Here is an 18,023-nt window from a genome sequence, read left to right as displayed (position 1 = left end):
GAATTGAGTCCATTGATGTTGAGAGAAATTAATGACTAGCGATTGTTATTTCCTACTATTTTTTTTATTAACTTGAGTATTTCTTATATACATTTCGAGTGTTATTCCCTTTCCTGGTTTCCAGGCAAACATCCCCCTCCAGTCCCCTTCTTTATGGGTGTTCCCCTCCCCATCCTCCCCCCATTGCCACCCTCCCCCCAACAATCTAGTTCACTGGGGGTTCAGTCTTAGCAGGACCCAGGGCTTCCCCTTCCACTGGTGCTCTTACTAGGATATTCACTGATACCTATGAGGTCAGAGTCCAGGGTCAATCCATGTATAGTCTTTAGGTAGTGGCTTAGTCCCTGGAAGCTCTGGTTGCTTGGCATTGTTGTACATATGGGGTCTCGAGCCCCTTCAAGCTCTTCCAGTTCTTTCTCTGATTCCTTCAACGGGGGTCCTATTCTCAATTCAGTGGTTTGCTGCTGGCATACGCCACTGTGTTTGTTATATTCCGGCTGTGTCTCTCAGGAGCGATCTACATCCGGCTCCTGTCGGCCTGCACTTCTTTGCTTCATCCATCTTGTCTAATTGGATGGCTGTATATGTATAGGCCACATGTGGGGCAGGCTCTGAATGGGTGTTCCTTCTGTGTCTGTTTTAATCTTTGCCTCTCTATTCCCTGCCACGGGTATTCTTATTCCCCTTTTAAAGAAGGAGTGAAGCATTCACATTTTGATCATCCGTCTTGAGTTTCATTTGTTCTAGGCATCTAGGGTAATTCAAGCATTTGGGCTAATAGCCACTTATCAATGAGTGCATACCATGTGTGTTTTTCTGTGATTGGGTTAGCTCACTCAGGATGATATTTTCCAGTTCCAACCATTTGCCTACGAATTTCATGAAGGCATTGTTTTTATAGCTGAGTAATATTCCATTGTGTAGATGTACCATATTTTCTGTATCCATTCCTCTGTCGAAGGGCATCTGGGTTCTTTCCAGTTTCTGGCTATTATAAATAAGGCTGCGATGAACATAGTGGAGCACGTGTCTTTTTTATATGTTGGGGCATCTTTTGGGTATATGCCCAAGAGAGGTATAGCTGGATCCTCAGGTAGTTCAATGTCCAATTTTCTGAGGAACCTCCAGACTGATTTCCAGAATGGTTTTACCAGTCTGCAATCCCACCAACAATGGAGGAGTGTTCCCCTTTCTCCACATCCTCGCCAACATCTGTTGTCACCTGAGTTTTTGATCTTAGCCATTCTCACTGGTGTGAGGTGAAATCTCAGGGTTATTATGATTTGCATTTCCCTTATGACTAAAGATGTTGAACATTTCTTTAGGTGTTTCTCAGCCATTTGGCATTCCTCAGCTGTGAATTCTTTGTTTACCTCTGAACCCCATTTTTTAATAGGGTTATTTGTCTCCCTGTGGTCTAACTTCTTGAGTTCTTTGTATATTTTGGATATAAGGCCTCTATCTGTTGTAGGATTGGTAAAGATCTTTTCCCAATCTGTTGGTTGCCGTTTTGTCCTAACCACAGTGTCCTTTGCCTTACAGAAGCTTTGCAGTTTTATGAGATCCCATTTGTCGATTCTTGATCTTAGAGCATAAGCCATTGGTGTTTTGTTCAGGAAATTTTTTCCAGTGCCCATGTGTTCGAGTGCCCTAGTTTTTCTTCTATTAATTTGAGTGTATCTGGTTTGATGTGGAGGTCCTTGATCCACTTGGACTTAAGCTTTGTACAGGGTGATAAGCATGGATCGATCTGCATTCTTCTACATGTTGACCTCCAGTTGAACCAGCACCAGTTGCTGAAAATGCTATCTTTTTTCCATTGGATGGTTTTGGCTCCTTTGTCAAAAATCAAGTGCCCATAACTTTGTGGGTTCATTTCTGGGTCTTCAGTTCTGTTCCATTGGTCTATCTGTCTGTCTCTGTACCAATACCATGCAGTTTTTATCACTATTGCTCTGTAATACTGCTTGAGTTCAGGGATAGTGATTCCCCCTGAAGTCCTTTTATTGTTGAGGATAGCTTTAGCTATCCTGGGTTTTTTGTTATTCCAGATGAATTTGCAAATTGTTCTAACTCTTTGAAGAATTGGATTGGTATTTTGATGGGGATTGCATTGAATCTGTAGATCACTTTTGGTAAAATGGCCATTTTTACTATATTAATCCTGCCAATCCATGAGCATGGGAGATCTTTCCATCTTCTGAGGTCTTCTTCAATTTCTTTCTTCAGAGTCTTGAAGTTCTTATTGTACAGATTTTTACTTGCTTGATTAAAGTCACACCGAGGTACTTTATATTGTTTGGGTCTATTACGAAGGGTGTTGTTTCCCTAATTTCTTTCTCGGCTTGTTTCTCTTTTGTGTAGAGGAAGGCTACTGATTTATTTGAGTTAATTTTATACCCAGCCACTTTGCTGAAGTTGTTTATCAGCTTTAGTAGTTCTCTGGTGGAACTTTTGAGATCACTTAAATATACTATCATATCATCCACAAATAGTGATATTTTGACTTCTTCTTTTCCGATCTGTATCCCCTTGACCTCCTTTTGTTGTCTGATTGCTCTGGCTAGAACTTCATGAACTATATTGAATAAGTAGGGAGAGAGTGGGCAGCCTTGTCTAGTCCCTGATTTTAGTGGGATTGCTTCAAGTTTCTCTCCATTTAGTTTAATGTTAGCAACTGGTTTGCTGTATATGGCTTTTACTATGTTTAGGTATGGGCCTTGAATTCCTATTCTTTCCAAGACTTTTATCATGAAGGGGTATTGAATTTTGTCAAATGCTTTCTCAGCATCTAATGAGATGATCATGTGGTTTTGTTCTTTCAGCTTGTTTATATAATGGATCACGTTGATGGTTTTCCGTATATTAAACCATCCCTGCATGCCTGGGATGAAGCCTACTTGATCTTGGTGGATGATTGTTTTGATGTGCTCTTGGATTCTATTTCCTATTATTTTGATGTTTGTGGTTTAACTGTGTGTGTGTTTGTGTTTGTGTGTGTGTGTGTGTGTGCATTCTTTGTTGTTGCTAGTATGGAATTAGTTATTTCCTGTGTCTAGGTTGGCACCTATGGTTTTTTTAGAGGTTGTAAGATATCTTCCCAGGCCCTTCTAACTCTTATAGTCTCTGTTGAGAAGTCAAGTGTAATTCTGACAGGTCTGCCTTTATATGTTACCTGGCCTTTTCCCTTTTAGTTTTTAATATTCTTTCTGTAGATTTTGCATTTTTATTATTATGTGACAAGAAAATTTTCTTTTCTGGTCCAGTCTAAGTTGTGTTCTATAAGCTTCTTTTATGCTTATAGGCATCTCTTTCTTTAGGTTAGGAGAGTTTTCTTCTATAGTTCTGTTGAAGACATTTTCAGGTCCTTTGAACTGAGACTCTTCAACTTCTTCTGTTCCCACTATTCTTAGTTTAGGCCTTTTTCATGGTATCCCAGATTTACTTGATGTTTTGTATCAGGAGTTTTTTTTTTAGATTTAACATTTTATTTGATTGATGTATCAATTTTCTTCTATTGTATCTTCTACACCTCAGATTCTCTCTTCCAGACCTGTATTCTGTTGGTGATGCTTACACCTCTTGTCCCTGTTCTCTTTCCTATGCTTTCCATCTCTAGAATTTCCTCAGTTTGTAATTCATTTATTGATTCTATTTCCATTTTCAGGTCTTGAACTGTCTTATTTATTTCCTTTACCTGTTTAATTGTATTTTCCTGTATTTCTTTAAGGTATTTATTAATTTCTTCTTTAAAGTCGTCTAGCATCTTTATAAGATTGGATTTAATATCATTTTCTTGTGCTTTGCTTATGTTAGGATATCCAGGGCTTGCTGTAGTAAAGTAGCTACACTCTGAAGGTGTCACATTGCTCTAGCTTTTGCTGATGGTGTTCTTTCGAGGGCCTTTAGTCACCTGAATGGCTTTAGTCTCTGGATGTTAGTGTTGTACTATTAGGAAGGACCCTGACCTCTTTGGTCCTGATGTGGCAGGCCTCTGATGGGTTTCCTTGTGCTCTGCGTCTCTGAATCAGAAGATCTGATGAAGTTGTGCAGAGAGCTGGTGGGATATTGGGGGCCCAGTGAGGCTAGCAGGCTGCTCAGGGTAGTTAGGGGTACCCCAGAGAACTCCACGGTCAGGGAAGATGGGTACAAGAAGCATCACATTTTTTAAATTTGTGTTATGTAGAGAGTAAAGATTTCCACTTTTATATATTAGCTTCTCAAATGAATACCCATCTTTAGTATTTCCAGGTCTTAGTGTCAGAGAGTCAATTCCCCATTCACCACAAAGGAAAACTTCTCAACTAATCCGTCCTTCTGACTGTAGAATAAAGATTTCCTCATTAGAAATCCCAGTTAGCTACCAGAAGAGAGAAAACTTGACTGAAAAACCGGTTTTACACAGAAGCAAAGGAAAAATCCACACCATCACTTCAGTAACATTTCTTCAAATGCCCTGTTATCATTAAAAATATTAAAGGAACAAATCCCAGTCATCTATTCCTACATAAATAGTGAGTTATAAACTCCCAAGCAGACCAGGTATGATAGCACATGTCTTTAACCCCAATGATCAGGAAATCACTGTGATTTTGGAGCTAGATTTATCTTTTTTAAATATTTATTTATTTATGTATACAGCATACAGATTTCTGTCTGCATGTAAGCCTGCAGACCAGAAGAGGGCACCAGATCTCACTAGAGATGGTTGTGAGTCACCATGTGGTTGCTGGGAATTAAACTCAGAACCTCTGGAAGAGCAGACAGTGCTCTTAACCTCTGAGCCATCTTTCCAGCTAAAGCTAGTTTGTTCTACATAGTAAGTTCTAGATCAACCAGGAGTTGCATAGTGAGACCTTGTTTTATAAAATTAAACTGGCAAAAAAAAAAAACTGTCAACTCTATGTTACCAGACTCTGGAATTTTGTAAAATGCTTACAACAGCCTTGAAAGGTTTGAAGAAAAACAAATGACTAATATGTGGTAAGAGGCCTGCCTACTATCTCCCTCAAATGTGCATTTCAGCTAATAATCTGTGATAGAAGCTTGAAATTCTGGTATATGTTTTTGGTACCAGGCAGAGCAATACAGAACTTTCACTCACAAAATTACGGTTGTTCATTTCTATGTTGTAAAGTCAACTTTTCATCACTGTGCAAAAATACCCAAGAAAATCAACTCAAAGGAAAAAGATATTTACTTGGCTCACAGTTTCAGACATTTTCATCCATGATTGTTTGGCCCCATTGTTTGAAATTCTGATGGAAGACATTTATGGAAGAAAACATGTTTAATGGAGAATAGCACCTCTAGATTCAAAACAGACAGCTACAGGAGTACTGTACATGTACATTGGCAAGTAGTTTTCCTTATGTGATAAATACGCAGGAATTGGAGAGCAATCCTTCAATTTGAAACATCTTGATTCTTAATCTACTTTCCAGACCTGAGACAACTTTCAGTTTACATCCTACTGTCTAAAAAGATGGCCCCCATTGGAAAAATCCTGAAATATTCTTAGTCCTAATCAAAAATGATTCACAGTCATGTACTTGAGTAAAGTTACCATATTGTCACTATTTCATTGTTGTAACAAAACACCTGAGGCAAACAAATTATAAGGATAAAAAGAAATATTTAGATTATAGTTTCAGAATTTTCAGTACATGGCCATACAAAAGCAGAGGAAGGTTCTAGAAATCAGACCACACCCTCCAAGGATATAACCCCAGTTATCTTCTTCTTCCAATTGGACCTTCTCTGTTGAATCTTATAACCAATAACCCATTGAGAGATGTGCCTCACAATGAACTAACATGATTTGCCTCCCAAAAACCTGACCTCTCAACACTGCTCCACTGGGAAGCACACCTTCAATATATGATATCATCTAAGGAAATTTCAGAACCCAACAATCGGATACTAGAGCTTGCTTCTTTATAGCATGACTGTGAATTTTCAGCACTAGAACATCTTCTTGGGCAGCATTTGTCAACATTATTTAAACACACAGGAATTGGCTTTTTAAAAAAACTGGCAAGACACAAAAGTGGGAACAAGCAAGAGATAGACCAAAAAGTGTGGGAAGGGAGAGTTCTGTGGGCAGAATGGCCTTAAAAAGTATCCAATGAATGTGTAGTTGTGAATCCCAAATCCATGGGATACATCTACACAACACTCCTAACCCTAAGGGAACATTGCAGAAGAGGAAATGGAAAACACAAAGAGACAGGGGATCGGAGAGTTTTCTGTGACATATTGCCAACTAACATCAGAGGCTATACCCATAACGTCTCACCAGTTGTCATCTCCCAAACACAAGCTGAGCAGAGAACACACCCACAAACATGCCAAAGTGCATGGAGAGAAGCCAAGGAGGCCTCAACACAACACAAGGAGCTACAGCCCTGAAAACATAGAAACAAGTAACATTATATGGCTTCAATAGGTTTTATTTCAGAATGTATATGTATATACAAATACATAGATGCAAAAAATAATGGTTGAGGGAAACAGAGGAAAGCAGAGATAAGTATATGGGAGGGTTTGAAGGGGAGAAATGGAAAAGGAAAATGTAATTAGAACACAATCTCAAAAATAAACAAAAGCCAAACAACCAGGTATACTGGAGAAGTGAGAAGGCCATGAATATGCCCAAGGCTGAATCTGTGTGTAGACAATATTAACTTTCACTTAGGGGTGAACTTCCCATCTCTTCCCCATGCATGAAGTGAGGACTGAGGCAGAGTTGTGAACAATGTAGCTAAGCTTTGATGGAAGTCCCAAGACAAAAGCAATGTGGGAAGTCAGAGATTTTCTTTTTCTGGTTCTAAACATTTCAGAGAAGTCTATCAAAATACTACCTATGACTAACACAATAGAAAAACTATAAAGAAAAATTAATGGAGACTAATGTATAATATGGATATATGTGTGTATATACATATATATTACACCATCAAATATAACAATATTAGTACAATAGAAATATCAGGTAGAAAGACTATAATGAAATAAGCAGATGGAAAATGTGAATAAATAATGGTCAAAATATTCCCACAGAGGCCTGACTGTAATCCCAAAACTCAGGAAGCTAATGAGGAAGGATTTCCAAAAGTTGAACATAAAATACATGGAACTTAACATTGAAGAAACTCAACAAACACCAACTAGAATTAATTCAGTGAGACGTCCACCCAAAACTTTATAATTAAATTATTGATAAAGTGAGTAAATTTTGAAATAAGGAAGAGAGAAATAACTCATCACATATGTGATACTCAAGATAGGCAATAGCCAATTTGTCTTCAGAAACCTCGAATTTCAAAAGCAATAGTCTGAAAAGTTTAAGGTACCAAAATAAAACATTATGTTTATCCAAAACTCTGTATTTAGTGAAGCTATCCTTCTAAAATTAAGACATTTTCAGATAATTGCTAGTTGCACATATCCTATAAGAAATTAAATGGGTCCTATACCATGAAGTTAAAGCATTCAAGACAGTAATTTAAGGTCCAATGAAAAACTAAAAATTTTGAAATGTCACTACACAAACATAAATTATGCTTGTCAAAAAGACCCAGAAATGAACCCACAAAGTTATGGGCACTTGATTTTTGACAAAGGAGCCAAAACCATCCAATGGAAAAAAGATAGCATTTTCAGCAAATGGTGCTGGTTCAACTGGAGGGCAACATGTACAAGAATGCAGATCGATCCATGCTTATCACCCTGTACAAAGCTTAAGTCCAAGTGGATCAAGGACCTCCACATCAAACCAGACACACTCAAACTAATAGAAGAAAAACTAGGGAAGCATCTGGAACACATGGGCACTGGAAAAAATTTCCTGAACAAAACACCAATGGCTTATGCTCTAAGATCAAGAATCGACAAATGGGATCTCATAAAACTGCAAAGCTTCTGTAAGGCAAAGGACACTGTGGTTAGGACAAAACGGCAACCAACAGATTGGGAAAAGATCTTTACCAATCCTACAACAGATAGAGGCCTTATATCCAAAATATACAAAGAACTCAAGAAGTTAGACCGCAGGGAAACAAATAACCCTATTAAAAAATGGGGTTCAGAGCTAAACAAAGAATTCACAGCTGAGGAATGCCGAATGGCTGAGAAACACCTAAAGAAATGTTCAACATCTTTAGTCATAAGGGAAATGCAAATCAAAACAACCCTGAGATTTCACCTCACACCAGTGCGATTGGCTAAGATCAAAAACTCAGGTGACAGCAGATGCTGGCGAGGATGTGGAGAAAGAGGAACACTCCTCCATTGTTGGTGGGATTGCAGACTGGTAAAACCATTCTGGAAATCAGTCTGGAGGTTCCTCAGAAAATTGGACATTGAACTGCCTGAGGATCCAGCTATACCTCTCTTGGGCATATACCCAAAAGATGCCTCAACATATAAAAGAGACACGTGCTCCACTATGTTCATCGCAGCCTTATTTATAATAGCCAGAAGCTGGAAAGAACCCAGATGCCCTTCAACAGAGGAATGGATACAGAAAATGTGGTACATCTACACAATGGAATATTACTCAGCTATCAAAAACAACGAGTTTATGAAATTCGTAGGCAAATGTTTGGAACTGGAAAATATCATCCTGAGTGAGCTAACCCAATCACAGAAAGACATACATGGTATGCACTCATTGATAAGTGGCTATTAGCCCAAATGCTTGAATTACCCTAGATCCCTAGAACAAACGAAACTCAAGACGGATGATCAAAATGTGAATGCTTCACTCCTTCTTTAAATGAGGAAAAAGAATACCCTTGGCAGGGAAGGGAGAGGCAAAGATTAAAACATAGACTGAAGGAACACCCATTCAGAGCCTGCCCCACATGTGGCCCATACATATACAGCCACCCAATTAGACAAGGTGGATGAAGCAAAGAAGTGCAGACCGACAGGAGCCGGATGTAGATCGCTCCTGAGAGACACAGCCAGAATACAGCAAATACAGAGGCGAATGCCAGCAGCAAACCACTGAACTGAGAATAGGTCCCCCGTTGAAGGAATCAGAGAAAGAACTGGAAGAGCTTGAAGGGGCTCGAGACCCCAAAAGTACAACAATGCCAAGCAACCAGAGCTTCCAGGGACTAAGCCACTACCTAAATACTATACATGGACTGACCCTGGACTCTGACCCCATAGGTAGCAATGAATATCCTAGTAAGAGCACCAGTGGAAGTGGAAGCCCTGGGTCCTGCTAAGACTGAACCCCCAGTGAACTAGACTATGGGGGGAGGGCGGCAATGGGGGGAGGGTTGGGAGGGGAACACCCATTAGGAAGGGGAGGGGGGAGGGGGATGTTTGCCCGGAAACCGGGAAAGGGAATAACACTTGAAATGTATATAAGAAATACTCAAGTTAATAAAAAAAAATCATATTGTACATTTTAAATATGAATAATCTTATTTTTCAGTAATACTTAAATAAAACTAGGGAAAACCTAATGCAATTTTCATTTGTAATTTCTCTTTTCCCTAAATTTTTAAAAAGTAATGCATAAAACAGTTAAAAATGTACGCATATAATGTATAAGACACTTTCTTTCCAACTGACAGCCAAGTACAAGAATAAGTACAAGAATTATCAAGAATTGCACTGCACGGGGTTGGGGATTTAGCTCAGTGGTAGAGTGCTTGCCTAGCAAGCACAAGGCCCTGAGTTCAGTCCCCAGCTCCAGAAAAAAAAAAAAGAAGAAGGAAAAAAAAAGAATTGCACTGCACTAACATCTCTATATCCAATGTTTCTTGTGAAGAATAACATCGTATCCAATAAACTCTACCAGTTTGTCATAAAAAAGATAGCTTTTGTTATAATATCAGCAAAAAGAAGGAAGGACAGACATGTATTGCAGGAGAACATTTTTATAATTTTTTATTCAGTTAAAGCCAAGGTTAGTATTATTTTAAACTTGATTACAAATTTAACTTGACAATTTCAATATTTAGCATAGTTTCTAAGGCAATAACTAAAAAATATACAGTACAATATGGGTAATAGTTTTGTATCTCAGTGGTAGAAAGCTTGCTTAGATGTTCAAGTCCCTGGATTTGATTCCAAGTACTACAAACACCAATCATATAAACAATAACAGGATGACAATATTATGGAATTGTTTGCACCTATAAATCCAATATTCATATCAGAAAAAGGGGATCATGAGTTCAAGGCCAGTTCGTAGTGAATTCCAGGTCGTTCTGAGATTCACAGTGAGATTATGCTTCAAAATAGATCATCATCTAAAAAATGATGGATCATGACTAATTTTCATGATAGCACATGAGGAATTGTTAGGGACTGAAATATAGAGATAGGATTTTAGGTAGAATGCAGAGTAGGGTGGAGAGTCACTGAAGATTTGAACATGGAGACAGAGTATGATGTTATGCGTTTAAGTAACAGAGACAAGATGATGGGAGAGTTTGACAGATCAATAAAAAGGAATTTAATTATTTCATGTCTGTGAACCACCTGAGTGGAAATGTCAAATAAACATTATATTTTAAAAAATAGATCATCATCATCAGGTAAAGAAAGTATAAAAGAATTAAACTTATACATTGAAAATTAAATACAAAACAAGTGATGAAGGAGATCAAGGAAACGCATAATCTATATACAAATTAAATAACAAAAATAAATAAATGTCTTTATTAATTACTTTAGAAAGAAATGAGAAAATTCTTTAGTTAATTGGGAACAGAACATCTTATCCAACTACATGCTATCTATAAAATATGTAATATAAACAAAAAGTACACAAAACTAAAATTGAAAAGAAATTGAAGAAATAAATAGGCAGCTTAACAATAAGGATTTAAAACTCCAGCTTCCATTTCCAGTTCTGGATAAAAGCAAATTATACCAAAGACTAGCAGTTACTATTATAAATCAATTAACTCTCTCAGATCAATACTCAATGGAAAAAATAGTAGAATACAGAGATTTCTGAGTGCCATGGAGAATATTCCTTAGGATAAACCATATAGTGTGCTAAAAAAAATAATTCTGGATAAATTTTAAAATATTGAAACCACACATAGAATCTAGGTCTGAAAGAATGGGATTTGCAATCATCTATAAATAAGAAAAATGGGAAATACATTAAGTTTAAGCAACCCATTCCTTTTTTTTTTTTGTATCTTTATTAACTTGAGTATTTCTCTTTTTTTATTGCAATTTAACTTGAGTATTTTTTACTTACATTTCGATTGTTATTCCCCTTCCAGGTTTCCGAGCCAACATCCCCCTAGCCCCTCCCTTTCCCCTTCTAAATGGGTGTTCCCTTCCCCATCCTCCCCCCATTACCACCCTCCCCCCAACAATCCCGTTCACTGGTGGTTCAGTCTTGGCAGGACCAAGGGCCTCCCCTTCCACTGGAAACAACCCATTCTTAACTACTATGTCAGGAAAGTTAGGAAATACTTTTAGATGAAGGCAGTAGTGGAGGTGGTGCCAAGGGAGGAATTCAAAGCTATGAATATTTGCAAGAAAAACGAAACAAAACTCAACCTAAGGCGATTAGAACAAATGCACTGTGAAAGGAAGTAGTGAATAGGGAAACAATGAAGTCAATTAATGACTTCAGGATGTGATCCTGTGGGCTGGGCAGGGAGCTCAGTGGACAAAATGTTTGCTACACAAGCATCCCCAGCACACACATAAAAAGTGAAGTGCTGTGGCACACATCTGTAACCCTAAGTGCTGTGGGGTAAGGGCAGAGGCAGGCAGAGGCCAAGAGCACCCAGTTGAGCTCAGTCTATGAGTTCTGGGTTCAGTGAGCCACCCTGTCTTAAAACAATAAGGAGGAGAGCAATTGAAGGAAACACTCAGCATCCACCATCCACTTTTGGCTTACACACACACACACACACACACACACACACACACACATACACACACACACACATACACACACACACAGACACACACATACACACACACACACAGACACACACACACACACACACACACACACACACACATGGGGCGGGAGAGGGCAAACGTCTAGACAAAGAAGATAGGATATACAAATCACTCAAATCAGAAATGAAAGAAATATTATTGCCAACCGTCCAGAAAAGCTGTTCAATGTCATTAGCTACTCAGGGAATGTAAGTCAAAACCCACAATGAAATACCCATTAGCTGACTGTAAAAGAAAGAGAAAACTGGGGAAAGAAAACAGCTGGAAAGGACCTGGAGAAATTAGCAACCGTATCAACCGCATACATCCCCAATCAGGATGAAAATGCAGGCACTGAAAAACCTGATTTTCTCTGGAACATTCCCATAGAATTACCTCATGACACAGTACTTCCCCTGACACGTGTGTGTACATGGAAGAGAACTGAAAATAGACGTTCACACAAAATCTTGGAACCAATCTTCATTGAGGCATTTTCCATAACTGCCTGAAAGTTTAAACAGTTCATATATCTATCATCTGATGACTAGATAAGATGCAGGTAAGTGTTAAAAATAATGAAGCACTGACACATGCTACATCATGGATAAACTTTAAAATAAAGCAACGGAAAGACAAAGGCAGAAACACGAGGCCATGTATTCTATCATTTTATTGATATGAAATTCCAAACTAAGCAAATCCATGAGACAGAAAACAGGTTAATGATTGGTGTGTGGTGCTTATGGGGAGTGATGAATTGATTTTGACTACATAATGGATGCATAAGTTAGCTTGTGAAGGTTATTCAATTATCCTGGGACTAGATATGGAGGCTAATTGCAGAGCATGGTGAATTTATGATCACTGAGTTAGATATTCAAGTAAAACTTTTGTGTTCTATCTACTTTAACACAATAAGAAACATGTGAGTGGCATGATCAAATAGAACATTACCAGTAATGGACAGCATTATGTTTGTGACTGTTTATGTGTGTGTTTGTGTGTGTGTGTGTGTGTGTGTGTGTGTGTGTGTGTGTGTGTGTGTGTGTGTAAAAGAGTAGTTTGGGGAAGATGAAAGGAACCAGAAAGAAAAGGTAGGGATGGAAATGAAAGAAAACGGTAAGTTGATCAAGGGCATGATGTAATGCATGAAGGTGTCATAATGAAAATCATTATTTGTATGCTGATTTTAAATGAATTGTTAATTAAATTTAAGAAAGAAAAATGGGAAAATAAACTTCTTATATAAATTATTTACTTTGCATTCTGATCGCAACTTCCCTTCCCTCTTCTCCTCCCAGTCCCTCCCTCTCTTGTCACACCATCCCACGCATTCCCCTCTCCTCCTCATCTCCTCAGAAAAGGGGGAGACTCTCATGGAGGTCAACCAGCCAAGGCATACCAATTTGCAGTATGATTAGCTGCTGCTTCTCCAACTGAAGCTAGATAAGGAAGCCCAGTAGGGTCCCAAATATAGGCAACAGAGACAGACACAGCCCCTGCTCCCTCTGTTAGGAGTTGTGAAGATCAAGCTACACAACTGTAACATATGTTTTGACAACCTAGGCCAGCCCCATGCATGCCCCATCATTGGCAGTCCAGTCTCTGTGAGACCTTATGAGTCCAGGTTAGTTGATTCCGCGGCTTTCCTTGACCCATCTGACTCTTACAAGCCTTCCTCCTTGTCTCAGGATTCGCCAAGCTCGACTTAATAAAACAAAGTTCTTAGTGTTATTAAAGGCGATTCCATTCCAACACTTAGAAAGTAGAGGATGGAGGATCAGTTTGGGGTCATCCATAGCTACATAATGAGTTCAAGGCCAGCCTGGGCAACATATGACCTGTTTCAATAAAAAGGAAAAAAAGGCGATTTCAACATATGCAAACAAGAAAGATGATTACACAGGTTTATTCATTCTGATTTATGTAGATTAGGGAACTTGAAAATTAGGTTTTTTTCTAAACTTCTAATTTGAACTTACTAATGTTATTCTCTTTATAATCAGTCGAAATTATAAATGAAATCACCTTAGACATTTTAGGTCTGTAAATATTTTTGATTTTCTTTTTAAATATTTTAAATGCCTTTAGCACTCACTGAACAATTAAACAATCTAAATAAGTGTTTAAAACAATTCTAGTAAATATAATAAATGAAATGTATAAATACTGGTGATTCTTATCTGTGTAAATATCCAAATGCTGCTTACAATCTCAATTTTTTTCTTACTTTTAAACCAAAAATACCAGACTTAATCATAAAGCTAACCTGTACTTTCGGGTGTCAAATTCCCACCAACACTACAAATGCTTTAAATAGTGCTCGTATAATAAATCATCGTTCATTTGCGAACACTTTTTCTGATTTTGTAATTTTTAAATTCACATTTATTTATTCATGTATATATTCATATATATATGCGAGAGAGAGAGAGAGAGAGAGAGAGAGAGAGAGAGAGAGAGAGAGAGAGTATGTGTGTATGTGTTCTGTACATGCCCTGGTTCACACATGGAGGTCAGAAGACAACTTCTCAGAAGTTGTTCCTTTTCGTTCATCTTTTGTGCCCTGGAAATTAAACTCAGGTCATCAAGTTGGCAGCAAATCCTTTGACCCACTGAGCCATATTTGTGGCCCTCTTTTCTCTTTTAGAAGAGATAAGGAACGCCCTATCAGACATTTAAGTTCCCACAATGCAATGTTTATTTTTAGAAAACTAAGGTTTTGAGGGGCTGGAGAGATGGCTCTGTGGTAAGATCACTTGCTGCACAAGCATAAGGACATTATTTTGGATCTCAACACCACGCTAAAAAAAAGTGGGGTATGGCCACACACATGCACCTGCAACTCCAGTATTATGGGGGATTGCAGGGAGCCAGCCTGATCCGGAATGCTTGAAGTGGGACATGGCATTAGACACAAAGGTAGCTCTAAAGACTGGTGGTCTTCGGCATTTTAGCTCCCTGAATACACTGAATGCTTGCTGATAGCTTCTAAAAAAAATCCTAAAAACTTTCTTGCTTATATATGGTTAAAAACCCCCGCTGGTTTGGGCAATTAACACCAGTTGCCTAGCAGCAGGGGATTAAGTAAAGAATTTTTTGCTATAGCTCCCTTCTCTGACGAGGCAGCCAGAAGCCTCTCAGGCTAAGCTGGTTAACTATTTGTGAACCGGAGAGGAAAGACTGGAAAAGAATTAAAATATTTAACACCGGCAAACACATCCTAAGCCTATCTCTTTTTATTGTAATTCTGAAAGCTCATTGTATTTCTTATTATTCAGCCTTTACTAGGAGTGAGAACACTATTTTTGATTCTAATTTTATTACATCTTTCTAGCAAAGCAACTAAGACCATCTCTTAAAAGTCTCTTCCTAAAATTATTTAAAACAAATCAGGAATTTCGATAGAATCATTAATTCATCTAAACAGCATTAATTCATGAAAGTTCATCTTTATAGGGTTTTTTTTTTTTTTGCATCTTTATGTTGATCTGCAGGAAACCTCATCAATGGGGTGAGTTAATGCCCAAGGATTATTATATGAATTTAATAATGACAGAAAGGCATATTAGCTATAAGAAGCAATCCTGAGAAGAATTCTCTTTGGGACCTTGCTTCATAAAGCTCACCCATCGCCACCTCCAGGAAGGACACCTACTAGCTTTAGCCTATCCTAAATGGCTCCTGACAGGGGATGGTGGTTTGCTACCTACTGTGGTTTGCTACCCAGCAGCCCTTCTCCAAGTGCATGAAAGATCGTGTGTCAAATGGATAAGGCGAGAGTAACAGAGGATCCTCTATATGCTCCTCGGGCCTTCACACACAGCTGCGCACACAGCTGCGCACACATGCTCATCTACTACCTTTAAACACACACGTCTACATATATTCACACAAAAGAATACAGAAGGCTAAGATTCATGCTTTCAAAATGAATGAAAGAATTATTATTTGAATGTTGGATGTGAGAGTCAAAATATTTAATCCCAGCACTCTGGAGGTAGAGACCTTGAAGATCAGGAGTTTAAGGTCATCCTTGGCTACATAGTACGTTCAAGGTTAACCTGAGCTACATGAGACCCTATTTCAAAAACATAAAATGAAATAATGAATGATCAAAATGCCCTTTGAAAAATGAATACTATCAAGTTACTAGAACCCTCAAATGATATACCTTAACTTTGTGAGCCACCCCAAAGCGGCTGTGTCACAGGTCTCACCACAGTACAAATGTGACTTCACCACTGCTGGATAGAGTCATCCCCTTTCAGTTAACCCTCCGCAGTCTCTATTCTCTAGTACCTCCCAAGACCATGAGGTCATATGCACACAAGACAGAACTGCATTCAGCTGGCAGGGGTCCAAGACGTGACTATGATCTCTGGGTGAGGGTCCCCCCAACCCACTCTTAATAATGACCAAAGAAAGGGAGGGACAAGGAAAGAAATGGAATGAAGGTAATAAGCACGGCTTTTAAAACTAGGAAAACTTTTTGAGAGTAGAGAAAAGCCATGTTCCAAACATCAGCAAACTGAAATAGATTTTATTCAACTGATGGATTGTAAGAGAATGCAATGAAATAGTCACAGAGAGAACATCCATTTCACTTTAATACTAGGAACCATTAGAGGAGGTGAAGTAATTTTAGCACATTTACTGGCTTGGCATTTCTTGGCAAATTACATGACTCAACAGTGAACAATGATTATGCTATCATATATATGGTGCTTTATGTACTTTTTCTAATTTTGGAGTCAGTCTGCAGACAAGGCATGAAAGCTTTGGTGGCATTATATTAGTCAAGAGTCAGTCTGGAAAGCTAAATCATCATCAGCATTACAGAATAAGGTCTTGGTTCTAAGACTAAAAGTGCAAAATTTTGGAGGAGGTTGGCAAAGTAAGAATCACAGAAACTTTGAAGATTACAAGTCAGCCACTAACCGGCCTGGCATTTCCAGCTGCTGGAGCGGGAAAGCTTTCTGATGGAGAACTCAGATGGCTGCTTCCTTTGCAACTGGTATTGGATAAGATTTACGCTAGCTCATTGGTGCATAAACACACGCATACAGGCACACTCCAATATGTATATGTGCACTGATTTAAAGTAAATACATATGTAAAACACATACATAGATATATATTAAATGTCTGAAATTCAAATTTAACTGCGTGGCCTTCTTTCCATCTCGAAACCTGAAACACTACCTGTGATCACTGGTTCTCAGTCAGCAAGGCTGCCCGTGTAGGAGAGTCTGCATCCAAGCACAGAGAAACTGTAAGTCGGAGCCCACAGGAACCTGCATCTGACTTTGACTGAATGTTGCAATAACAAGCAGAGATGAGATAGCTGCTCTATTTCTGCTTTCTAAATCTTGTGCGCATGTCTCTTTTGGCACACCCATTAGCCTCATGTCACAAAATGAAAGGGGATTTGGAAATTAGAACTCAAGTTTAGCTCGACTGATTTTTTAATTATGAAGAATCGAAGTCCATTTTAGAGTGCTTAAATCACATGAATTGCACCACTGAATAACCCAATAGTGTGCTGGCCTTTATGAAACTGTAGCAATGACACAATTGGAGAAAAACCAGGGATGTAGACATCAGTTTTGCAATTTCTATTACTCAATACATACAGGCATGTCACAAGAACATTCTGAGATGTGAACAAAGGATTGCATCCCACCACATAGAGCAACAAAGAACCCAACTCTACCAAAGTTCAATTTCATGAACCAACTAACATCAGGCTTCCTTACAGAAGTGCAAATTCATCTCAAATCAGCTATTGCATCAACACTCTCACAGTACAAATGCCGACTTCACCACACCTGTGTGGATGAAATCTTCCCCCTTCAGTTAACCTTCTACACTCTAAATTCTCTAGCACCTCCCAAGACCTTGAGGCCATTGGCGCTTAGGACAGAATTACACGCAGCTGGTAGGGTGGTGAAGTAGGAAGCATCTGAGCTCTCAGGTGACAGTTCTTACTCACACTTTGTATGAGGAAGTATCAATAGGTACAATTTTGAGGGTAACTGAGGAGAAGCCACAGCTACTTCTGATGAAGATAATGTGGC

The 18,023-nt window shown here is 38.6% G+C and overlaps 1 protein-coding gene across 1 annotated transcript in view; it reads right to left on the bottom strand.

The window, feature by feature from the left end:
- The window catches only part of LOC134484021 (testis-expressed protein 13D-like), a 51,711-nt gene extending 34,392 nt beyond the window's left edge, over window positions 1-17,319 (bottom strand). Inside the window, exon 1 of the transcript XR_015647042.1 lies at window positions 17,149-17,319. The gene's annotated coding sequence lies outside the window, so the exon portion shown is untranslated. The remainder of the gene's footprint in view (window positions 1-17,148) is intronic.
- Window positions 17,320-18,023: the final 704 nt, after the last annotated feature.

The sequence above is a fragment of the Rattus norvegicus genome, chromosome X, assembly GCF_021556685.1.
Source record: "Rattus norvegicus strain SHRSP/BbbUtx chromosome X, alternate assembly SHRSP_T2T, whole genome shotgun sequence".
Taxonomy (NCBI): Eukaryota; Metazoa; Chordata; class Mammalia; order Rodentia; family Muridae; genus Rattus; species Rattus norvegicus.
Note: the sequence above shows the minus strand (reverse complement) of the source record. Positions and strands in the feature narration are given on the sequence as shown.